The 7,706-nt window shown below is 43.1% G+C and overlaps 1 protein-coding gene across 2 annotated transcripts in view; it reads left to right on the top strand.

Annotated features, from left to right (window-relative positions):
• Positions 1 to 1,343: 1,343 nt before the first annotated feature.
• Positions 1,344 to 7,706, top strand: part of LOC129631964 (zinc finger protein 345) — a 76,569-nt gene continuing 70,206 nt past the window's right edge. Inside the window, exons 1-3 of one of the 2 annotated variants that reach the window (XR_008704245.1) lie at positions 1,344 to 1,512; positions 1,833 to 1,995; positions 7,405 to 7,589. The gene's annotated coding sequence lies outside the window, so the exon portion shown is untranslated. Of the gene's footprint in view, positions 1,513 to 1,832; positions 1,996 to 7,404; positions 7,590 to 7,706 lie in introns of those variants that run through there. The other variant, XM_055553335.1, reaches the window with a different exon arrangement.

The following is a 7,706-nucleotide window of genomic DNA, read 5'->3' as shown; positions in this document are numbered from 1 at the left end:
AGGGTCAAGCAAGTAGCGGTTTCCCTGGTAGCTCAGCTGGTAAAGAATCTGCCTGCAATGCAGGAGACTCTGATTCAATCCTTGGGTCAGGAAGATCCCCTGGAGAAGGGAAAGGCTACCCACTCCAGTATTCTGGCCTAGAGAATTCCATAGACTGTATAGTCTCCATGGGGTTGCAGAGTTGGACATGACTGAGTGACTTTCACTTTTCAAGCAAGCAGAACAGGCCGCTGGTCCTCCAAAGCCCCAAACTCCCTAATGGTTTTCCAGGAGAAGTTTTTAAAGGCAAAATTTGGGGTGAAGGCTGTGGACTGTGTGACCTTCTTCTGATTGGTTAGTGGTGAGATTACAGGGTAGGGCTCCCGGACTTTTGTGCTCAGCCTCAAGTTGCCATCCTCCACCGGGTTGTGGGCCTTAGTTCCAGCAGAACTCAGATATATTGCTATGTATATTCCTCGAGGAAAAACTTTCACTGTTGCACTGTTTGTACTGATAACTGTTGCTTGATCCCTTCTCTTCTGTTTCTACATTTCCCCACTTTTTTTATTAGCACCTGTTTGAATCTGCCCTTTGGAACTTGGAGAAGATGCCGGAGGCTAAAACCAGACAGTTTTTGTATCAAGGAGGGCCGCAGGGGGTCCTGCTTGGTTTCCTTTCTCCCTGAGTCCATTTCACTCCAGCATCCACGGAGTGGCACACATCACATGAAACTTAATGCATGAAAACACAACTCCATCCACGATCACAAGGCAGGCACAGAGGGCACCACACCACTGTCAGTCCTTTGGCAAATGTCACAGAGACCACGCTTGGGGCACTGGATATAGCAATCAGGGTCACCCTTAAAAATCTAAAGATCTGGACACCCTAGACCAACGGGGAATCCTGGCTCCAATCTCTTCGTACCCCTCCTCCCCAGCCCTCAACGTGCGTGGCCCCAAGAGCATCGTCAGCTGCATTAAGAATTCCCGGTTGGAACACCTCCACCTCCACGAGGGACAGAGACAGAAGCTTCCAGGAGCTTGGGCGCTGGGCTCTCGCGCCAGGGGCGGAGCTCCGGGTCAGAGTTCTTTGCGGAGCCGAGAACCGAATAAGAAAAGCTGGAATATACAGTTTCCCTGATTTGGGGACTACAATTCCAACAGGGGAGCAGGGGTGGATTCTGCTCGAGGGCACGAGTCACTTACAAGGTCACCTTTACAGGTGAGGAGTTGGCCTACGAGGGAACCCCGCTCTTCTTCCAAACCCCGCAGGCATCGTGCCCCAGCAGTCTTTCCGAGCGCTTCACGAGGAACCGGGGCACGGCCCCCCAACACCCACCCAACCCCCTTCGCGCCTGCGCAGTCGGGACCAAGAAGGCACTCTCCGGAATTCCGGCGCCGCGGTCCTGAGCGCTGGGCGGTCCCCCGAGTCTGGCGCAGCCCTAGGGCGGTAAGGCAGGCTCGGTGGTAGCCGCTGCTCTTCTGAAGAAAACAAGCGCGAGACGGGCCAGGTTCTGCGGACCAGATCGAGGTTGGATTTGGGGGCCTCAGGCCGGAGTGAGGGCTTTGCAGTTCTGAGACTGGGCGGCGCGGGGTTAAGCTCGTGCGGCAGTAACTGGGCGCCGCCCCGGCCTGTTCCCGGCGGTCCTGCCCGTCGCCTTCCTCGCCTCGACCACCGAGGCCTGGCAGTAGAGGAAAGGCCTGAGAGGGAAACGGGTGGTGGAACCTCTGAATGAAAGTCCCCTGCAAGGCGCGGTGGCCGCCCGAGCGTGGGTGGCTGTGGTGTCTGAATTACAGCCGAACCAGAGCCGCGGACCTTCTCCCGTCTTTATCTTTCCATTGTGTTTGCAGCTGGTGGGTAGCGACGGTCAAGGGGGCGTGGACGGTGGGTGTTGACCGCGTCCAGAAACGCCTGTGATGTAATCAACCCGGTTTGCTTCCCGAACCCTGTCAGTCTCCAGAGGCCTGTGAAGTGAAGCGAATCGCTGCTGCGTCTCTAAAAGCCGCGTTCTTTGTGAGTTTCTGCTGCTTCTTTGTTTGCGTGAAATGCACTTGATTTTTGTGACACGAGATTGTTAAAATTTCCTTCTCTTGAAATGTCCTGCGTAAGAATAATCTACTTGCTGATTTGGACTTTAGGATTTACCTACGTCCTGGCAGGGGACCCAGTTTATACATTCCCCTTTCTGTTGCCCACTTAATGCAGTTCTTCAGTTAGTTATGCTCAGACTGTGCAGGACCTCATGGACTGCAGCCTGCCAGGCTCCTCTGTCTTTGGAATTTTCCAGGCAAGAATAGTGAAGTGGGTTGCCATTTCCTACGCCAGGGGATCTTCCCGACCCAGGGATCGAACTCATGTCTCTTGCCTTAGCAGGCAGATTATTTACCACTGAGCCACCTTAGTTAACCATGTGCTATAAATCCAGTTGCTCTGTGAGGAGTTTATAATGATGGAAGTAGCCCTTTGGAAGTTACCGTTTATGTTTTCTTTTCAACTGTGATTTGTTAAGTAGTGTTGGGTTTCAGTTCAGTTCAGTTGCTCAGTCCTTTCCGACTCTTTGCAACCCCATGGACTGCAGGCCAGGCCTCCCTGTCCATCACCAACTTCCGGAGTTTACTCAAACTCATGTCCATTGAATCAGTGATGCCAACCAACCATCTCAGCCTCTGTCATCCCCTTCTCCTCCTGCCTTCAATCTTTCCCAGCATCAGGGTCTTTTCAAATGAGTCAGCTTTTTGCATCAGTTCAGTTCAGTCTCTCAGTGTGTCTGACTCTTTGAGACCCCATGAACCACAGCACTGCCAGGCCTCCCTGTCCATCACCAACTCCCAGAGTTCACCCAAACCCATGTCCATCCAGTCGGTGATGCCATCCTCTGTTGTCCCCTTCTCCTCCTGCCCTCAATCTTTCCCAGCATCAGGGTCTTTTCAAATGAGTCAGCTCTTCGCATCAGGTGGCCAAAGTATTGGAATTTCAGCTTCAACATCAGTCCTTCCAATGAATATTCAGGACTGATCTCCTTTAGGATGGACTGGTTGGATCTCTTTGCAGTCCAAGGGACTCTCAAGAGTCTTCTCCAACACCACAGTTCAGAAGCATCAATTCTTTGGCGCTCAGCTTTCTTTATAGTCCAACTCTCACATCCATACATGACCACTGGAAAAACCATAGCCTTGATTAGACGGATCTTTGTTGGCAAAGTAATGTCTCTCCTTTTTAATATGCTGTCTAGGTTGGTCATAACTTCTCTTCCAAGGAGTGTCTTTTAATTTCATGTCTATTAGATTGTGTTGGGTTTAGACAGCTCTAATTATTCCAGAGTAGGAGTGGGGATTTTTTTTCCCAAAGGGAATCCATGAGTGGAACTTTTTGGTACCAGCCTGATGTGGTTAGAGTTAGTTAGCATGAGTTTTATTTATTTTGGACAAATGAAAAATTGTTTAATGTATACAGCATAATGTTTTGATATATGTAAACATTATGGAACAGAATACCACACCGACTAATTAACCATTACCTCTCAAGATTAACTATTTTGTGTATGTGACAAGAGTACTTAAGATACACTCTTGGCAAACTTCCAGTATGTAATACACTATTATTAGCTATAGTAACCATGTTGTGCATTAGGTCTTCAGAGCTTATTATCTTATAACTGAAATTTTGTAGCATGAGTTTGTTTTAGGTATGTCTTGGGGAGATTCCCTGGGGAAGGGAATGGCTACCCACTGCAGTATTCTTGCCTGGAGAATTCCATGGACAGAGGAACCTGGCAGAATACAGTCCGTGGGTGGAAAAAAATCAGGACTGAGCGACTAACACTTTCACTTTTTTGGGATAGAGGAGGAGAGATGTATGCAGTGGTTAAGAATTTTGAACCTAGATTAAGAGGATTTTAATCCTGACCATCACTTAAATCTAAGTGAGTTTGGGCAGTCGAAAGAAAACTGTGTTGCAGTTTCTTCATATGTAAAATCGGAATTACAATAGTATATGCCTCACAGGGTTGTTTTGAAGGTTACCTGAATTAATATTGAAGGAGATCAGCCCTGGGATTTCTTTGGAAGGAATGATGCTAAAGCTGAAACTCCAGTACTTTGGCCACCTCATGCGAAAGGTTGACTCATTGGAAAAGACTCTTGATGCTGGGAGGGATTGGGGGCAAGAGGAGAAGGGGACAACAAAGGATGAGATGGCTGGATGGCATCACTGACTCGATGGACGTGAGTCTCAGTGAACTCCGGGAGTTGGTGATGGACAGGGAGGCCTGGCTTGCTGCGATTCATGGGGTCGCAAAGAGTTGGACACGACTGAGCGACTGATCTGATTTGATCTGATCTGAATTAATATCTGTTGAAGCTCTTAAAACATTACCTAGCATAGTAGAATACTGCTTAATTATATTAGCGGTTACTGTTAGTGATGATTCTTAATCACTTCGTATCAACTTTCTTTATTTCCAAGGATAATGAAAATGTGAAGTTACTTATGATGAATGCAAGCAGAAAAATCAACAGCAAATGGACCAGAATAGGGATTCTTAACATGAAGTCTTTTTCTGTTTATGGGTTTTCAGGACAAGGAAAAAATCAAAGATATATATATATATATATATATAGTAAATATTTTTCAGTGGTTAATTTGGGAGGGGAATCTACTTACTTATAATTTCATGATATCAGAGTTGTATAAGACCCAACAAGATTGATTTTCACTGGTCTAGAATCAAAGTCTGGAATAAATAGGAACAATTTTGAGGATAATCTTAAAAAACTTGTGTCTAACAATGTGGAAATGTTAAGTAATTCACACTTCATCCATATGATGGAATGTTATGGGATAATAAACATTATAAAGTCATAAGAAAAAACCATATAATGTAATATTGGGAAGTATGTATTGTTCTGAATAAAAATTTTTAAGAAATTGTTGTTACCTATGTATCTTGAACACTAAGGTAAGGAATAATAAGATGTTTTGCAAAATTTAGTAATTGGTTATTCAGGAGGAGTCAACTCAAATGACTGAGCATTTGCTATGAAATAAGCATTTTTTTTCTGCCTGCTGTGCATACTGTCTCTTGATTTTTGGAAATGTTGTGAATCAGCATTGTGATCCTTCACAGAAGGGTTTCTGGTTGTTAATGGAATACAGTATTCGAGAACTGGTAAGAATTATTTTTTCAGTGACATTGATTTCCCTGTTGTTACCACTTATGCAGGCCTATGTAATCACAGTTTTCTTAATGACTACCTGTCTACCCAAATCATTAAAAAATTATTTTTAATGGGAATAGCTTTTTAAACATTTCAGATAATGTACTTAATGCAAGCTTATGAAATATTTAGTAACTAAGGAAACTTGAAGAAGAAAATAAAAATTATAGTCCTCAGCAGGGCTTCCCAGTGGTAAAGAATCCACCTGCAATTCAGGAGACTTGCAGGATACGCAGGTTCCATCCCTGAGTTGGGAAGATCCCCTGGAAGAGGAAATGGCAACCCACTCCTGTATTTTTGCCTGGAAAAAATCCCACAGACAGAGGAGCCTGGTACAGTATAGTCAATAGGGTCACAAAGAATTGGACTTGACTAAGCATACACAGACATATTCCCAACATCCAGAAATAATCACTATTCATATTTAGAGCATATGTTCCCAAAAATATTTTTACAAGCATTTGTGGTTTTGTATATTTGTATACGTATTTGTATGTGCTTATTCAGTTTTATTTCTGAATAAGATAACATTAATTGAAAATTTAAAGGAAAGCAAGACCTCTAATTCTTCGTTTAAGGTAGGAATTCAGGGGTCTTCCCTGGGGGCTCAGTGGTAAGGAGTCTGCCTGCCAGTGCAGGAGACATTGGTTCGATCCCTGATCCAGGAAAATCTCACATGCTGTGGGGCAACTTACCCCATATACAACTATTAAGCCTGTGCTCTAGAGCTGGGGAGCCACAACTACTGAGCCCATATGCCACAACTACTGAAGCCCGTGTGCCCTAGAGCCTGTGCTCTGCAACAAGAGAGTAGTCCCTGCTCACAGCAATGATGACCCAGCACAGCCAAAAATAAATAAATATGACCCAGCACAGCCAAAAATAAATAAATACAATTATAAAAAAAGAAACTCATTATTTAAAAAAAAAAAGAGGAAAAAAATTAATAAAAAAGGAATTCAGTATTGTCATGGATTTTGTAACATTTTTATGGATTTTATATATATATTTTTTAAACTGGTTTTTTTTTTTTTTTCTTTCAGTGTGTCTTGGATATTTTCCATTCCTTAAGTTTTTGAAAACTCAGCATTTAATGATTACTTTATTATTCTGTTTGTGGATGTTTTCTCAAGTGTTTAAGAAATAAGTTTTTGGGGAGTGATGTTCAAAACTGCCTGAACAATTCCTTCAGCAGGCTTTCTAGGTCCTATTACTTAACCAACGTTTCACTTCAAGGTCATGTGGGATTTCAGAGGTAGGAATGTTGAGGAATATAGCATTGACTTCTGCCAACTAGGGATACAAGTGATAACTCTGAAGTATTTGGCTTTATTTCTGAAGGATTGTTAGAGTATGAAGTGGACAGTTCTGTTATTTTATGCCAGATGCTTCATCCTCCTGATCCTTCATTTGAGTGAAAGTTTGAGAAATAAATTAATGATAATTACCTAGAAAATGAATCTTACAAAAAACAAAATCATTTTAAACTCAGAGAAGAAAGGCAAAATAATCTGACTATACTATATAGTTCAGTTCGTAATGGTATTTAAATGGTCATAGTCATAGAAACTGGAGAAGGCAATGGCACCCCACTCCAGCACTCTTGCCTGGAAAATCCCATGGACGGAGGAGCCTGGTAGGCTGTAGTCCATGAGGTCGCTAGAGTCAGACACGACTAAGCAACTTCACTTTCACTTTTCACTTTCATGCATTGGAGAAGGAAATGGCAACCCACTCCAGTGTTCTTGCCTGGAGAATCCCAAGGACAGGGGAGCCTGGTGGGCTTCCGTCTCTGGGGTCGCACAGAGCCAGACACGACTGAAGCGACTTAGCAGCAGCAGCAGCAGCAGTCATGGAAACTGAATATCTGTGTACCCTTTAATAGAACAAAACCACACTGGGAAATAAGAGCATATTGGAAGGATAGGGAGATGCAATTATGCACACATGAAGTGGGAGATGGGTAGATAAAATATAGCTGAAGTAGTAATATTAGCATATGATTTGAATATATGGTATTTATATAACAAAAGAAATAGCTAAAAGAGGTGAAAATTGTTGCCTCTAGATTTGGAAGATAGGGGAAAGGGTAGCAGGGATGGAATTGTTGGGGCTTTTTGTGATATCCCTTGTAGAGCTGTTTTAAATTTATGTCCAGGTACAAGTGATACAAATTGAAGTTTTCTTTTCTTTTTTTTTTTTACAGATTAAAAATTTCTTGATTAAAAAATTGAGAGACTCCTGGGAAGAACAAAATAAAGATCACGTGGGATACAATCAAGGCGAGGTAACACAATAAAATCTTATTCCAAGTCCATTTTGACTTTTTTGGTCTCATTATAATCATTTTCCATGTATCATTTCATTCTTTTTACACCATAACACAAGTGTCCATTTCTCCAGTCTTAGTGATAAGTATTATCAGTTTTTAAAATCTGCTAATCCAGTTCCTTTAAATGCAACTCCTTAGTTACTACTGAGTTTTAACTAGTGGGTTATTTCATTATC

This window comes from Bubalus kerabau, chromosome 17 (assembly GCF_029407905.1).
Source record: "Bubalus kerabau isolate K-KA32 ecotype Philippines breed swamp buffalo chromosome 17, PCC_UOA_SB_1v2, whole genome shotgun sequence".
Classification (NCBI taxonomy): Eukaryota; Metazoa; Chordata; class Mammalia; order Artiodactyla; family Bovidae; genus Bubalus; species Bubalus kerabau.
The sequence above is the reverse complement of the archived record's forward strand: the minus strand, read 5'-3'. Positions and strand labels throughout refer to the sequence as shown.